At 52.3% G+C, this 17,194-nt stretch overlaps 1 protein-coding gene across 2 annotated transcripts in view; it reads right to left on the bottom strand.

Annotated features, from left to right (window-relative positions):
• Positions 1–16,659, bottom strand: part of LOC140731949 (uncharacterized) — a 142,406-nt gene extending 125,747 nt beyond the window's left edge. Inside the window, exon 1 of one of the 2 annotated variants that reach the window (XM_073053955.1) lies at positions 16,472–16,659. The gene's annotated coding sequence lies outside the window, so the exon portion shown is untranslated. Of the gene's footprint in view, positions 1–15,965; positions 15,992–16,471 lie in introns of those variants that run through there. The other variant, XM_073053956.1, reaches the window with a different exon arrangement.
• Between the last annotated feature and the right edge of the window lie 535 nt (positions 16,660–17,194).

The raw sequence follows: 17,194 nt of genomic DNA, 5'->3' as shown, positions 1-17,194 counted from the left end.
GGGGTAAAGCCAGGGCTCCCTTTCCAGTCGCCTGATGGGAAGGGGTAAAGCCAGGGCTCCCTTTCCAGTCGGCTGATGGGAAGACAGGGTAAAGCCAGGGCTCCCTTTCCAGTCGCCTGTTGGGAAGGGGTAAAGCCAGGGCTCCCCTTCCAGTCGCCTGTTGGGAAGGGGTAAAGCCAGGGCTCCCTTTCCAGTCGCCTGATGGGAAGGGGGTAAAGCCAGGGCTCCATTTCCAGTCGCCTGATGGGAAGGGGGTAAAGCCAGGGCTCCCTTTCCAGTCGCCTGTTGGGAAGGGGTAAAGCCAGGGCTCCCTTTCCAGTCGCCTGATGGAAAGATGGGGTAAAGCCAGGGCTCCCTTTCCAGTCGCCTGATGGGAAGGGGTAAAGCCAGGTCTCCCTTTCCAGTCGCCTGATGGGAAGACGGGGTAAAGCCAAGGCTCCCTTTCCAGTCGCCTGACGGAAAGATGGGGTAAAGCCAGGGCTCCCTTTCCAGTCGCCTGATGGGAAGGGGTAAAGCCAGGTTTCCCTTTCCAGTCACCTGATGGGAAGGGGTAAAGCCAGGGCTCCCTTTCCAGTCGCCTGATGGGAAGACGGGGTAAAGCCAGGGCTCCCTTTCCAGTCGCCTGATGGGAAGACGGGGTAAAGCCAGGGCTCCCTTTCCAGTCACCTGATGGGAAGATGGGGTAAAGCCAGGGCTCCCTTTCCAGTCGCCTGTTGGGAAGTGGTAAAGCCAGGGCTCCCTTTCCAGTCGCCTGATGGGAAGGGGTAAAGCCAGGGCTCCCTTTCCAGTCGCCTGATGGGAAGACGGGGTAAAGCCAGGGCTCCCTTTCCAGTCGCCTGATGGGAAGGGTTAAAGCCAGGGCTCCCTTTCCAGTCGCCTGTTGGGAAGGGGTAAAGCCAGGGCTCCCTTTCCAGTCGCCTGATGGGAAGGGGTAAAGCCAGGGCTCCCTTTCCAGTCGCCTGATGGGAAGACGGGGTAAAGCCAGGGCTCCCTTTCCAGTCGCCTGTTGGGAAGGGGTAAAGCCAGGGCTCCCTTTCCAGTCGCCTGATGGGAAGGGGGTAAAGCCAGGTCTCCATTTCTAGTCGCCTGATGGGAAGGGGGTAAAGCCAGGGCTCCCTTTCCAGTCGCCTGTTGGGAAGGGGTAAAGCCAGGCCTCCCTTTCCAGTCGCATGATGGAAAGATGGGGTAAAGCCAGGGCTCCCTTTCCAGTCGCCTGATGGGAAGGGGTAAAGCCAGGTCTCCCTTTCCAGTCGCCTGATGGGAAGACCGGGTAAAGCCAAGGCTCCCTTTCCAGTCGCCTGATGGAAAGTTGGGGTAAAGCCAGGGCTCCCTTTCCAGTCACCTGATGGGAAGTGGTAAAGCCAGGGCTCCCTTTCCAGTCGCCTGTTGGGAAGGGGTAAAGCCAGGGCTCCCTTTCCAGTCGCCTGATGGGAAGGGGTAAAGCCAGGGCTCCCTTTCCAGTCGCCTGATGGGAAGACAGGGTAAAGCCAGGGCTCCCTTTCCAGTCGCCTGTTGGGAAGGGGTAAAGCCAGGGCTCCCTTTCCAATCGCCTGTTGGGAAGGGGTAAAGCCAGGGCTCCCTTTCCAATCGCCTGATGGGAAGGGGGTAAAGCCAGGGCTCCATTTCCAGTCACCTGATGGGAAGGGGGTAAAGCCAGGGCTCCCTTTCCAGTCGCCTGTTGGGAAGGGGTAAAGCCAGGGCTCCCTTTCCAGTCGCCTGATGGAAAGATGGGGTAAAGCCAGGGCTCCTTTTCCAGTCGCCTGATGGGAAGCGGTAAAGCCAGGGCTCCCTTTCCAGTCGCCTGATGGGAAGACGGGGTAAAGCCAGGGCTCCCTTTCCAGTCGCCTGATGGGAAGACGGGGTAAAGCCAGGGCTCCTTTTCCAGTCGCCTGATGGGAAGACGGGGTAAAGCCAGGGCTCCCTTTCCAGTCACCTGATGGGAAGGGGTAAAGCCAGGGCTCCCTTTCCAGTCGCCTGATGGGAAGGGGTAAAGCCAGGGCTCCCTTTCCAGTCGCCTGATGGAAAGATGGGGTAAAGCCAGGGCTCCCTTTCCAGTCGCCTGATGGGAAGGGGTAAAGCCAGGGCTCCCTTTCCAGTCGCCTGATGGGAAGACGGGGTAAAGCCAGGGCTCCCTTTCCAGTCGCATGATGGGAAGACGGGATAAAGCCAAGGCTCCCTTTCCAGTCGCCTGATGGAAAGATGGGGTAAAGCCAGGGCTCCCTTTCCAGTCACCTGATGGGAAGGGGTAAAGCCAGGGCTCCCTTTCCAGTCGCCTGATGGGAAGTGGTAAAGCCAGGGCTCCCTTTCCAGTCGCCTGTTGGGAAGGGGTAAAGCCAGGGCTCCCTTTCCAGTCGCCTGATGGGAAGGGGTAAAGCCAGGGCTCCCTTTCCAGTCGCCTGTTGGGAAGGGGTAAAGCCAGGGCTCCCTTTCTAGTCGCCTGATGGGAAGGGGTAAAGCCAGGGCTCCCTTTCCAGTCGGCTGATGGGAAGACAGGGTAAAGCCAGGGCTCCCTTTCCAGTCGCCTGTTGGGAAGGGGTAAAGCCAGGGCTCCCCTTCCAGTCGCCTGTTGGGAAGGGGTAAAGCCAGGGCTCCCTTTCCAGTCGCCTGATGGGAAGGGGGTAAAGCCAGGGCTCCATTTCCAATCGCCTGATGGGAAGGGGGTAAAGCCAGGGCTCCCTTTCCAGTCGCCTGTTGGGAAGGGGTAAAGCCAGGGCTCCCTTTCCAGTCGCCTGATGGAAAGATGGGGTAAAGCCAGGGCTCCCTTTCCAGTCGCCTGATGGGAAGGGGTAAAGCCAGGTCTCCCTTTCCAGTCGCCTGATGGGAAGACGGGGTAAAGCCAAGGCTCCCTTTCCAGTCGCCTGACGGAAAGATGGGGTAAAGCCAGGGCTCCCTTTCCAGTCGCCTGATGGGAAGGGGTAAAGCCAGGTTTCCCTTTCCAGTCACCTGATGGGAAGGGGTAAAGCCAGGGCTCCCTTTCCAGTCGCCTGATGGGAAGACGGGGTAAAGCCAGGGCTCCCTTTCCAGTCGTCTGATGGGAAGACGGGATAAAGCCAAGGCTCCCTTTCCAGTCGCCTGATGGAAACATGGGGTAAAGCCAGGGCTCCCTTTCCAGTCACATGATGGGAAGGGGTAAAGCCAGGGCTCCCTTTCCAGTCGCCTGATGGGAAGATGGGGTAAAGCCAGGGCTCCCTTTCCAGTCGCCTGATGGGAAGTGGTAAAGCCAGGGCTCCCTTTCCAGTCGCCTGTTGGGAAGGGGTAATGCCAGGGCTCCCTTTCCAGTCGCCTGATGGGAAGGGGTAAAGCCAGGGCTCCCTTTCCAGTCGCCTGTTGGGAAGGGGTAAAGCCAGGGCTCCCTTTCCAGTCGCCTGATGGGAAGACGGGGTAAAGCCAGGGCTCCCTTTCCAGTCACCTGATGGGAAGGGGTAAAGCCAGGGCTCCCTTTCCAGTCGCCTGATGGGAAGGGGTAAAGCCAGGGCTCCCTTTCCAGTCGCCTGATGGGAAGGGGTAAAGCCAGGGCTCCCTTTCCAGTCGCCTGATGGAAAGATGGGGTTAAGCCAGGGCTCCCTTTCCAGTCGCCTGATGGGAAGGGGTAAAGCCAGGGCTCCCTTTCCAGTCGCCTGATGGAAAGATGGGGTAAAGCCAGAGCTCCCTTTCCAGTCGCCTGATGGGAAGGGGTAAAGCCAGGGCTCCCTTTCCAGTCGCCTGATGGGAAGACAGGGTAAAGCCAGGGCTCCCTTTCCAGTCGCCTGTTGGGAAGGGGTAAAGCCAGGGCTCCCTTTCCAGTCGCCTGATGGGGAGACGGGGTAAAGCCAGGGCTCCCTTTCCAGTCGCCTTGTGGGAAGGGGTAAAGCCAGGGCTCCCTTTCCAGTCGCCTTGTGGGAAGGGGTAAAGCCAGGGCTCCCTTTCCAGTCGCCTGATGGAATGATGTGGTTAAGTCAGGGCTCCCTTTCCAGTCGCCTGATGGGAAGGGGTAAAGCCAGGGCTCCCTTTCCAGTCGCCTGATGGGAAGACGGGGTAAAGCCAGGGCTCCCTTTCCAGTCGCCTGATGGGAAGGGGGTAAAGCCAGGGCTCCCTTTCCAGTCGTCTGATGGGAAGAAGGGGTAAAGCCAGGGCTCCCTTTCCAGTCGCCTGTTGGGAAGGGGTAAAGCCAGGGCTCCCTTTCCAGTCGCCTGATGGGAAGGGGTAAAGCCAGGGCTCCCTTTCCAGTCGCCTAATGGGAAGGGGTAAAGCCAGGGCTCCCTTTCCAGTCGCCTGATGGGAAGACAGGGTAAAGCCAGGGCTCCCTTTCCAGTCGCCTGTTGGGAAGGGGTAAAGCCAGGGCTCCCTTTCCAGTCACCTGTTGGGAAGGGGTAAAGTCAGGGCTCCCTTTCCAGTCGCCTGATGGGAAGGGGGTAAAGCCAGGGCTCCATTTCCAGTCGCCTGATGGGAAGGGGGTAAAGCCAGGGCTCCCTTTCCAGTCGCCTGTTGGGAAGGGGTAAAGCCAGGGCTCCCTTTCCAGTCGCCTGATGGAAAGATGGGGTAAAGCCAGGGCTCCCTTTCCAGTCGCCTGATGGGAAGGGGTAAAGCCAGGTCTCCCTTTCCAGTCGCCTGATGGGAAGACGGGGTAAAGCCAAGGCTCCCTTTCCAGTCGCCTGATGGAAAGATGGGGTAAAGCCAGGGCTCCCTTTCCAGTCGCCTGATGGGAAGGGGTAAAGCCAGGGCTCCCTTTCCAGTCGCCTGATGGGAAGACGGGGTAAAGCCAGGGCTCCCTTTCCAGTCGCCTGATGGTAAGACGGGATAAAGCCAAGGCTCCCTTTCCAGTCGCCTGATGGAAAGATGGGGTAAAGCCAGGGCTCCCTTTCCAGTCACCTGATGGGAAGGGGTAAAGCCAGGGCTCCCTTTCCAGTCGCCTGATGGGAAGATGGGGTAAAGCCAGGGCTCCCTTTCCAGTCGCCTGATGGGAAGTGGTAAAGCCAGGGCTCCCTTTCCAGTCGCCTGTTGGGAATGGGTAAAGCCAGGGCTCCCTTTCCAGTCGCCTGATGGGAAGGGGTAAAGCCAGGGATCCCTTTCCAGTCGCCTGTTGGGAAGCGGTAAAGCCAGGGCTCCCTTTCCAGTCGCCTGATGGGAAGGGGTAAAGCCAGGGCTCCCTTTCCAGTCGCCTGATGGGAAGACAGGTTAAAGCCAGCGCTCCCTTTCCAGTCGCCTGTTGGGAAGGGGTAAAGCCAGGGCTCCCTTTCCAGTCGCCTGTTGGGAAGGGGTAAAGCCAGGGCTCCCTTTCCAGTCGCCTGATGGGAAGGGGGTAAAGCCAGGGCTCCATTTCCAGTCGCCTGATGGGAAGGGGGTAAAGCCAGGGCTCCCTTTCCAGTCGCCTGTTGGGAAGGGGTAAAGCCAGGGCTCCCTTTCCAGTCGCCTGATGGAAAGATGGGGTAAAGCCAGGGCTCCCTTTCCAGTCGCCTGATGGGAAGGGGTAAAGCCAGGTCTCCCTTTCCAGTCGCCTGATGGGAAGACGGGGTAAAGCCAAGGCTCCCTTTCCAGTCGCCTGATGGAAAGATGGGGTAAAGCCAGGGCTCCCTTTCCAGTCACCTGATGGGAAGGGGTAAAGCCAGGGCTCCCTTTCCAGTCGCCTGATGGGAAGACGGGGTAAAGCCAGGGCTCCCTTTCCAGTCGCCTGATGGGAAGACGGGATAAAGCCAAGGCTCCCTTTCCAGTCGCCTGATGGAAAGATGGGGTAAAGCCAGGGCTCCCTTTCCAGTCACCTGATGGGAAGGGGTAAAGCCAGGGCTCCCTTTCCAGTCGCCTGATGGGAAGACGGGGTAAAGCCAGGGCTCCCTTTCCAGTCGCATGATGGGAAGTGGTAAGGCCAGGGCTCCCTTTCCAGTCGCCTGATGGGAAGGGGTAAAGCCAGGGCTCCCTTTCCAGTCGCCTGTTGGGAAGGGGTAAAGCCAGGGCTCCCTTTCCAGTCGCCTGATGGGAAGGGGTAAAGCCAGGGCTCCCTTTCCAGTCGCCTGATGGGAAGACAGGGTAAAGCCAGGGCTCCCTTTCCAGTCGCCTGTTGGGAAGGGGTAAAGCCAGGGCTCCCTTTCCAGTCGCCTGTTGGGAAGGGGTAAAGCCAGGGCTCCCTTTCCAATCGCCTGATGGGAAGGGGGTAAAGCCAGGGCTCCATTTCCAGTCGCCTGATGGGAATGGGGTAAAGCCAGGGCTCCCTTTCCAGTCGCCTGTTGGGAAGGGGTAAATCCAGGGCTCCCTTTCCAGTCGCCTGATGGAAAGATGGGGTAAAGCCAGGGCTCCTTTTCCAGTCGCCTGATGGGAAGGGGTAAAGCCAGGGCTCCCTTTCCAGTCGCCTGATGGGAAGACGGGGTAAAGCCAAGGCTCCCTTTCCAGTCGCCTGATGGGAAGGGGTAAAGCCAGGGCTCCCTTTCCAGTCGCCTGATGGAAAGATGGGGTAAAGCCAGGGCTCCCTTTCCAGTCGCCTGATGGGAAGGGGTAAAGCCAGGGCTCCCTTTCCAGTCGCCTGATGGGAAGACGGGGTAAAGCCAGGGCTCCCTTTCCAGTCGCCTGATGGGAAGACGGGGTAAAGCCAGGTCTCCCTTTCCAGTCGCCTGATGGGAAGGGGTAAAGCCAGGGCTCCCTTTCCAGTCGCCTGATGGGAAGGGGGTAAAGCCAGGGCTCCCTTTCCAGTCGCCTGATGGGAAGTGGTAAAGCCAGGGCTCCCTTTCCAGTCGCCTGATGGGAAGGGGTAAAGCCAGGGCTCCCTTTCCAGTTGCCTGATTGGAAGGGGTAAAGCCAGGGCTCCCTTTTCATTCGCCTGATGGGAAGGGGGTAAAGCCAGGGCTCCCTTTCCAGTCGCCTGATAGGAAGGGGTAAAGCCAGGGCTCCCTTTCCAGTCGCCTGATGGGAAGGGGTAAAGCCAGGGCTCCCTTTCCAGTCGCCTGATGGGAAGGGGGTAAAGCCAGGGCTCCCTTTCCAGTCGCCTGATGGGAAGGGGTAAAGCCAGGGCTCCCTTTCCAGTCGCCTGATGGGAAGGGGTAAAGCCAGGGCTCCCTTTCCAGTCGCCTGTTGGGAAGGGGTAAATCCAGGGCTCCCTTTCCAGTCGCCTGATGGAAAGATGGGGTAAAGCCAGGGCTCCTTTTCCAGTCGCCTGATGGGAAGGGGTAAAGCCAGGGCTCCCTTTCCAGTCGCCTGATGGGAAGACGGGGTAAATCCAAGGCTCCCTTTCCAGTCGCCTGATGGGAAGGGGTAAAGCCAGGGCTCCCTTTCCAGTCGCCTGATGGAAAGATGGGGTAAAGCCAGGGCTCCCTTTCCAGTCGCCTGATGGGAAGGGGTAAAGCCAGGGCTCCCTTTCCAGTCGCCTGATCGGAAGACGGGGTAAAGCCAGGGCTCCCTTTCCAGTCGCCTGATGGGAAGACGGGGTAAAGCCAGGGCTCCCTTTCCAGTCGCCTGATGGGACGACGGGGTAAAGCCAGGGCTCCCTTTCCAGTCGCCTGATGGAAAGGTGTTAAGCCAGGGCTCCCTTTCCAGTCGCCTGATGGGAAGGGGTAAAGCCAGGGCTCCCTTTCCAGTCGCCTGATGGGAAGACGGGGTAAAGCCAGGGCACCCTTTCCAGTCGCCTGATGGGAAGGGGGTAAAGCCAGGGCTCCCTTTCCAGTCGCCTGATGGGAAGACGGGGTAAAGCCAGGTCTCCCTTTCCAGTCGCCTGATGGGAAGGGGTAAAGCCAGGGCTCCCTTTCCAGTCGCCTGATGGGAAGGGGGTAAAGCCAGGGCTCCCTTTCCATTCGCCTGATGGGAAGTGGTAAAGCCAGGGCTCCCTTTCCAGTCGCCTGATGGGAAGGGGTAAAGCCAGGGCTCCCTTTCCAGTTGCCTGATTGGAAGGGGTAAAGCCAGGGCTCCCTTTCCATTCGCCTGATGGGAAGGGGGTAAAGCCAGGGCTCCCTTTCCAGTCGCCTGATAGGAAGGGGTAAAGCCAGGGCTCCCTTTCCAGTCGTCTGATGGGAAGTGGTAAAGCCAGGGCTCCCTTTCCAGTCGCCTGATGGGAAGGGGGTAAAGCCAGTGCTCCCTTTCCAGTCGCCTGATGGGAAGGGGTAAAGCCAGGGCTCCCTTTCCAGTCGCCTGATGGGAAGGAGTAAAGCCAGGGCTCCCTTTCCAGTCGCCTGATGGGAAGGGGGTAAAGCCAGGGCTCCCTTTCCAGTCGCCTGATGGGAAGGGGTAAAGCCAGGGCTCCCTTTCCAGTCGACTGATGGGAAGATGGGGTAAAGCCAGGGCTCCCTTTCCAGTCGACTGATGGGAAGGGGGTAGAGTCAGGGCTCTGTTTCCAGTCGCCTGATGGGAAGGGGGTAAAGCCAGGGCTCCCTTTCCAGTCGCCTGATGGGAAGGGGTAAAGCCAGGGCTCCCTTTCCAGTCGCCTGATGGGAAGGGGGTAAAGCCAGGGCTCCCTTTCCAGTCGCCTGATGGGAAGGGGTAAAACCAGGGCTCCCTTTCCAGTCGCCTGATGGGAAGGGGGTAAAGCCAGGGCTCCCTTTCCAGTCGCCTGATGGGAAGGGGTAAAGCCAGGGCTCCCTTTCCAGTCGACTGATGGGAAGATGGGGTAAAGCCAGGGCTCCCTTTCCAGTCGCCTGATGGGAAGGGGGTAAAGCCAGGGCTCCCTTTCCAGTCGCCTGATGGGAAGGGGTAAAGCCAGGGCTCCCTTTCCAGTCGCCTGATGGGAAGGGGGTAAAGCCAGGGCTCCCTTTCCAGTCGCCTGATGGGAAGGGGTAAAGCCAGGGCTCCCTTTCCAGTCGACTGATGGGAAGATGGGGTAAAGCCAGGGCTCCCTTTCCAGTCGACTGATGGGAAGGGGGTAAAGTCAGGGCTCTGTTTCCAGTCGCCTGATGGGAAGGGGGTAAAGTCAGGGCTCCCTTTCCAGTCAACTGATGGGAAGATGGGGTAAAGCCAGGGCTCCCTTTCCAGTCGACTGATGGGAAGGGGGTAAAGTCAGGGCTCTGTTTCCAGTCGCCTGATGGGAAGGGGGTAAAGCCAGGGCTCCCTTTCCAGTCGCCTGATGGGAAGAGGGTAAAGTCAGGGCTCCCTTTCCATTCACGTGATGGGAAGATGGGGTAAAGCCAGGGCTCCCTTTCCAGTCGCCTGTTGGGAAGGGGTAAAGCCAGGGCTCCCTTTCCAGTCGCCTGATGGGAAGAGGGTAAAGTCAGGGCTCCCTTTCCATTCACGTGATGGGAAGATGGGGTAAAGCCAGGGCTCCCTTTCCAGTCGCCTGTTGGGAAGGGGTAAAGCCAGGGCTCCCTTTCCAGTCGCCTGATGGGAAGAGGGTAAAGTCAGGGCTCCCTTTCCAGTCACGTGATGGGAAGATGGGGTAAAGCCTAGCTGCTGAGGGAACTCTCCAGTGACTCACGTAACTAACAGGCACCTGTCTCATGGGATGTTCTTCTTTAAAACTTCAGATAACTTTCTCCCGTACAATTTGAATGATTGCCATGACAAGAAATTCCTGCTCATTCCACTTCCATGTGTCAGCTTCATCGTGTGCCCTTCCCCTCAGCTGCCCGACACCAGCGTACTCAGCACTCTGTCTGCCCAGTTCCAACGGCGTTATTCACAAAGGAAAACCATGCAGTCCCAACATATTCCCACCAGGACCGCCATTCTCTTCCTGGATCCACAGGTAGCATGAGTCGCTCATGCAAAGGGAGACCATCCAATGCATTACTGATGCATTGGAGCGGGGGGGGGGGGGTGTCCTGTGCTGGGAGGCCCCTTGGGTGGGTCCTCTTTAAGTAATGAAGCCAGCAGTTACGGGCACTCTCTGAGGTTTTGCAGTGATCCAGGTGGCATGTTTAAGCCCTGGGCTGTTGCCTGACCTCGTCCTAACCGTTACCTCTATCCAAGGCAGCTGCATCACCTAACCTCTTGCCACCACCAACCTGTTGCCCTCCGCCCCGCACCCCCTCCACATCTCTGAGGATCCTAAATGTAACCTTCAGCCTGACAGATGTCACACCATTCCACAGCCCATCTCCACCCCATGCTCATCCCGAGAAAACCATTCACCTGAACCCATCCTAATTACACAACCGGTTGCCTGGGCTTGATGGCCTGAGCTTTCACAAGAGGTTGAGCAGGCCAGTAGCGTAGTGATTGGCACAATGATTTACAGTACCAGTGGCCCTGGTTTAATACCCACCGCTGCCTGTAAGGAGTTTGTACGTCCCCCCCCCCCCCCCCCGTGACTTCTAGGGTTCTCTCCAGTTGCTCTGGTTTCCTCCCACAATCCAAAGACAGATTGGTTAACTGGTCATTGTAAATTGTCCTGTGATTAGGGTAAGGTTCAATAGGGTTGCTGGGTGGTGTAGCTCGAAGGGCTGTATCTTAATAAAATAAAAAAAAGTTTGGGTCTTTATTCCTTTATGATCTTCCACACTCTCCTATCAGATTCCCCTTCTCCAGCCCTTTATCTCTTTCACCTATCAGCTTCCCAGCTCTTTACTTCACACCCCCTTGCGGTTTCACCTTATCACCCACCACTTTCTACCTCTTCCTCCCCCCCCCCCCCCACTTTCTTGCTCTAACTTTTACCTTTTTTCCCCAGTCCTCATGAAGGGTCTCAGCCCGAAACGTTGACTGTTTACTTTTTTTCCATAGAAGCTACCTGGTCTGCTGGGATCCTCCAGCATTTTGAGTCTGTTACAAGAATAAAATGTTTTTTCAAAGAGTTGTTGAGTGCAATGTCTGAAAATTGTGGAAACAAATTAAATAATAACTTTAAAAGGGGATAAGCAGCTGAAAGGGAAATGTTACTGGATTGTGAGATAGAACAGGGAACAGGAATTATTGCAGCAACACACACAAAATGCTGGTGGAACGCAGCAGGTCAGGCAGCATCTTTAAGGAGAAGCTCTGTCGACGTTTCGGGCCGAGACCCTTCGTCAGGACTAACTGAAAAGAAAGATACTATGAGATTTGAAAGTAGGAGGGGGAGTGGAAAATGCAAAATGATAGGAGAGGACTGGAGTGGGTGGGGTGAAGCTGAGAGCCAGAAAGGTGATTGGCAAAAGGGATACAGAGCTAGAGAAGGGAAAGGATCATAGGGCAGGAGGCCTCGGGAGAAAGAAAGGGGGAGGGGAGCACCAGAGGGAGATGGAGAACAGGAAGAGTGATTGGCAGAGAGAGAAAAAAAAGGAGAGGGAAAAAATCATAATCTATCAGGGATTATGAGGTTGGAGATGGCATGAACATTGACTTCTCTAACTTCTGTTAATGCCCCTCCTCCCCTTCTTACCCCATCCCTGATATATTTAGTTTTCTTCCCCATCCTCTCTTTTTTCTCTCTCTCTCTTCCTGTTCTCCCTAGGCCTCCCATCCCATGATCCTTTCCCTTCTCCAGATCTGACCCATCTTGTTTCTGTTTCATATTTACTGAAGTGAACGTTTCGGGAGATGGCATTGAATTGCTGTGTTTATCATAAGATATTGTCCATCCTTAGAAGTGACAGAATATTTAATGGATGTCTTAAGTGTTCTCTCATGCTGCGCTTAACATAGCATCTCCCCAAATTAATAATTAACACTCTAACTACTTTGGTGGCCTGAACATGTTGCTAAACAACTGTTGCCATGGAACTGGAGTGGTCTGGTTCACTAATTAGCTTTCTTTAATATGTAAGTGTGCCCTTCTTCAGTTTCCAAGGGCAGGGCTGTCATTCCTGTCTGCCATATTATCATTACTATTTGTTCTCTACCTCTGTTTGTTTCTATGATGGTACTTTACAATGTGAGCAGGACTTAAAATGTTATTAACAACAACAGAAGGCTTATCCAGTACCAAGTGAAATACTTTAAAATCCTGAGGCATGAGAATGTTTGAGTTGCAATTGAGGTTTAGACTCAACTGATAGTACCTGTGCATGGTTTGCAACCAGTTGCAATTAGAACCAATAAACCAAGTGCTACTGAACAGGAGGACTTTGCAAATATGGTCATTGGCATCACTTGCAGGATTAATGGACTGCTCTAGTCCTTGCCACAAGAGGTTGTTCACCTGTTCAGACTTGAATCTGGAGAGACAGCCACACCAGATGTGCTGTACTTTCAGGAGGTATGGGGAAGAGAGAAGAAGTCGAGATTCAGTTTTAAGGGGGGACATTCAGATGACAATTGAGATGGGCCGGAAAAGTGGTTTGTGCATTTCTGTCAGCTGCCTGACAATCCGCATCTCTATTCCGGCAAATCACCTACTCCCTCAGTAAAATGACCTAAATTCACCTGGCAACATTCAACATTTGAATATTATACATTCAAATTTACTTTGTTAACTGAGCAATGTCACCAGACTATGTTGGGAATAGACAGAGTGCACGTGTACAATTACTGTCAAGCAGAGAGAAGTGGTGCAAAGACTAGAGCAGGGGTTCCCAACCTTTTTTTCACGCCATGGACCCCTACCGTGTGCTGAGGTTGGGATTCCCTGGACTCCTCATGATGAATAGGGGCTGATTGAATGGCACAAAGAGGTAAGAAGGTGCTGTCACAGGGATCGAGAACAAAATGCTGGTAAAACCCAGCAGGTCAGACAGCAACAGTGGAGGGAAATGGGCCTTTGATGTTTTGGATCACGACGCTTCATCAAAGGAAACCGAGACAGAGAGCGGCCATTACTGAGACATCGCTGTAAGACCAAGGTTGGGAGTGAACTATTCCAGAATAATTAACTTTCAGTAAAGATATTGGACAGACAGGGAGGCCTGAACATAAAGGGTGGAGTAAAGGCAGTGGCAAAGTAACAGTGATGATAGAATAATCAAACAGGAACTTTGTAGATTGTCAAACCAACTCAGTGGTAAATATCTGGAGGAGGTATTTGTGCGATGTATTCTGGATCAGTACGTGGAGAAACAAGTGAGGAGGCGAGCTAATTTTGATCTTGAATTTTGCAATAACTGAAGGAATGTAGGGTGAGCAGTATAGTTCCTTTATTTATTCCAGGAAATTGTTGGCTGGTGAGCCTGACATCAGTGGTAAGGAAGCTCTTGAAAAGGATTCCTCGGGATAGGGTTTACTCACATTTGGAAAATCACGGCTTTATGAGGGATAGTCTGCACAGCTTTGTATGGGGCGTATTGCATCGAACTACCTTCACTGAGTGTTTTGAGCTGGTGATGAAAATGGCTCATTTAGTTATTTAGAGATACGGCATGGTATGGACCCTTCTGACCCTTCGAGCCGTGCTGCCCAGAAACCTCTGATTAACCCTAACCTTACCACAGGACAGTTTACAATCAACAGTCAGTCTACTAACCAGTAAGTCTTTGGACTGTGGAAGGATGCTGGAGAAAACCCACACATTCCATGTATAGATGCTCATAGAGAATGCTGGGACTGTTCTCCAAAGTCAGACACCACAATCTGTGAAAGTGTCACGGCAATAATCCCTTTGCCACCATAGTGCCCCATTTGATCAAGGTAGGGCAGTGAATGTAAGGCATTTGAGAAGGTCCCTCATGGTATGTCAGCCCAGAAGAGTAAGAGTGTGGGATCCACAGTGACTTGGAAGATAGGATTCAAAATTGGCTTGGTCACAGAAAACAGATGGTAGTGTTGGAGGGGTGTTATTCTGACTGAAGGTCTGTGACCAGTGGTGTTCTGTTAGGATCAGTCCTAGGACCTGATTTCCTTGTGGTGTATATATAAATGACAGATGAAAACACAGATCAGATTATTAGTAAGTTTGCAGACAAAACAAAAATTGGAGTAGATAGTGATAAAGGTTGTCAAAGGAGACAACAGAATATAAATTACTTGGAGATATGGGCAGAGAAGTGGCAGATAGAGTATAATGTGACATACAAGAGATTCTCCAGATGTTGGAAATCCAGAGTAACACACAGAAAATGCTGGAGAAACCTAGCATCGACAAAAGGAAACAAACAGACAAGATTTCATCCAGGATAGTGCGAGGCAAGGCACTTTGGGAGGTCAAATGTCAACATTGATGTAGTGAGGGATCCTGGGCACCAAATCCATACTCCCTGAAGGTGGTAACACAGGTTATTCAAGAAGGCATGTGGCATTGAGCATGCTAGTCAGGAAGTCATGTTGCAGCTATAGTCAAAGTCTCTTTCCCGATACTAGAGGGCATAGCTCTCCAATGAGAGGGGGGAGATTTAAGAGAGATGTATGGGACAAGTTATTTTACACAGAGAGTGGTAGGTGCTTTGAATGTGTTGTCAGGAGTAGTGGTGCAAGCAAACTCAATAAGAGGCATTGAAACAGAAGAATGAAGAGGAAGGGGATGAATGGATATGGGTCGTGTGCTGGCAGATGGGAGTAGTTTCATTTGGCATCATGGCAGCCACCAGCATTGTGGTTCAAATTACTGTTCTATATTTTGATAAGAAAGGCTGTTACGAAACTGCACCAGTTATTTTCCAACATTAGGATTTGCATTTAAGCAATTTAAATAAATAGGTTTTTTTAAAAGTATCAATTCTAACCAGCAACAAAGAAAGCAATGAGCCATATCCATCACTTGGTGTTTTTGACAACTACGGCGATAAATCTGATTAAAATTTCTTCACTCAACTACAAGGTACAGTACTGTGTGAAAGTCCTAGATAGATACAGCTAGGGTCCCTAAGACTTTTGCATAGTACTGTAATAATTTTATGTATTGCACTGTACTGCTAGTGCAAAAAAACAGATTTCATGACATCTGGAGTGAGGATAAACATAATTCTGATATGGGTCTCTCTAGTAGACTGAGAGTGGGAAGGAGAGAATGGAGAAGAGAATCGTGGTTGGGAAAAGGGGAAGAGAGAGGGGAGGGAGAGAGAAGCACCAGGGGGATATTCTGCAATGATCAATAAACCAATTGTGTGGAATCAAATGACTTTGTCTTGTGTCTGAGGGTGGGTGTGTCTGCACCTGCGTGCCCCCCCCTCGGCACTCCCTTCTCTGCCACTTGTCCCACACCCCTCCCACTGCGCTCCACCCTTGCCATTCCCATCCTTCCCTCCCGCAAGATTTACAACCTCGCTCTTCACTCCATCTGGACAAATACAGACCTGTGCAAGAGTCTTATCACCCTAGCTGTATATATGTGCCCAAGACTTTTGCACAGTACTGTATAATTTCATTTAAAGTATTCAATGGACTGCACGTAACATCTTGCACAAAACGATGCAGAAAAGTCAAAAGGTTACCAAAAAGTTTAGTATTGAAGTCATTAAAGATCCCAAGCTAAACAAATCTGCAGTGTAGCCTGCTGAAAATACATAGTGACATTCCTACAATGTGTAAAGTTAATCCATTGTTTTGCCCACATGAATGGACCATAAATTGGCTTAAAATATTTTGAGAGTTCCATTATGCAGTTTGTTTGATCATAGACACAAAACATTTTTCAAGTTTTGACCATGTTGTGGCTTGCTCTGGGTGTGTGCATTTGAGCAAATTCAACCTGTTTGTACGATTTGCAGTACAGAGACAGGAAACCAAAAAGTCTGCCCTCGGCCCAATGCGAGCTGCTACATGACACCGTACGAGTTCATTGGACAAAATCAAATGTGTTTACAAGGCACACAGAAAAATGCAACTAAGAAATAGTTCTTTAGCCCATTGAATCAATGCTGATCATCAACCGCCTCTTTACATCAATCCTACCTTAATCTCATCTCTTATTCTCCCACCTACCCATCAATTTCCTTCCACCGCCACCCCCCCCCCCCCCATATTCTATCACATGCCAACACATTAGGCATAATTTTCAGTGGTCAATTGCCCTGGAAGGGAACAGAAGCACCTGGGAGAGGCCCATGCCGTCACAGGGAGAGCATGCAAAGTCAGAACAGACAGCAGCAGACGTCGAGAATGAACCCAGGTGAAAGGCACCAGTTCACCCAGAAACACACTCCAAAGAGTCGGAGAGAAAAGTTTCTCTAAATTTGTAAGGGGTTGTTTAAATTTTCAGACTTCAAACCACATTTATTTTCACAAAGTGTTACCTTTCCCCCAACGATGGGTCTATTGCAGTCTGAAGTCAAGTTGCTCAGATGTGCTTTCTTTGTGAATGATTAACTGAGTAGTGAAATTGAATACTGAAAGGAATTACAATAAACCTTCAGTGTGAGAGTTTAGGGCCCAATATTATCCCAGTAGCAAGGATGGGAACATTAGAAACTACAGGCTTTATTACTTCATGAATTGGCCTTTAAAGCTTTCAATAAGCCTGTTTAACACACCCTTTGAAACTTTTCCCAACCCCCTCCCCTGCTCCTTCCAAATCTAGCAACTGTATTAAATGAACCAGAAAAGGTTTGAAAACCTGCAACTCTGAACTTCCCAGGTTACGCAACTTGTAAGTTTAAAAGCCTCTTAATTCTTATCACACTCCAAAAGAGTCTAAAATTTGTGTCCACACCAATGACGAGCAGCCCTTGCTTATTGTGATTACATCGGTCAAAATACTGGCCACGGCTGGAAGTGAAAAAATATACCACATAGGACCTACCTTAACTGCAAACTGGAAAGTAAAGTTTTGCACAAGCCTTTGTTGTCTACTTTTATGATTCTGTGAAGTGTTAAAAGTTGCTGAATGCTGAAGCACCACCTATGGGTTGACTGGCACCCACTCTCACTGCTGCCTTGCTGTCATTTCCGGGGTTTGTTGTTGCTTTAATTCCCCTGAGGCTGTGTGTGTGTGTGAGAGAGAGAGAGAGTGCAGGATAGAGCAGCCAGACCAGAACTGTTTCAACGTAATCAGGAGGGTGGGCCTGGAATTTGAGTTTCACCACGATTACAGGGAGCGGCGTACCTGGGCTGAAACCTATGACTGTAGATTGAGTGAATGAGTCACCTTCGCTGTGCACACACCAGGCTTCGGTTTATTTGTACTTCCTGCAAAAACAACTTAACCAGGAGAGAAAAGAAATCAAAAATTTACCAGCTGGGAAAGAGCTGAACAGGCCTTTACAATTGCCTTTACAATACTTCATCAGGACGGATATACGACACTGTGACAAGGGATCAGCTTATGAAAGTATTCCTGAAAACTTTAGAAACTAATGGTGAGGAAGAGCTGAAACACTCAGCTCATAGTTATTCAGATGCTCACCTCCTCAGCAGTCCAAACAACATTCAAAGGTGTCTCAGTAGCATTGCAAAGATCTTGAATTGCAAGTCCAGAAGGGCAAACCTGAGTTTCTAGTTGCCTCTCACTTTAATTCTCCATCAT

This window comes from Hemitrygon akajei, chromosome 8, assembly GCF_048418815.1.
Source record: "Hemitrygon akajei chromosome 8, sHemAka1.3, whole genome shotgun sequence".
NCBI classification, from domain to species: Eukaryota; Metazoa; Chordata; class Chondrichthyes; order Myliobatiformes; family Dasyatidae; genus Hemitrygon; species Hemitrygon akajei.
This window is presented reverse-complemented; position numbering and strand designations above follow the sequence as displayed.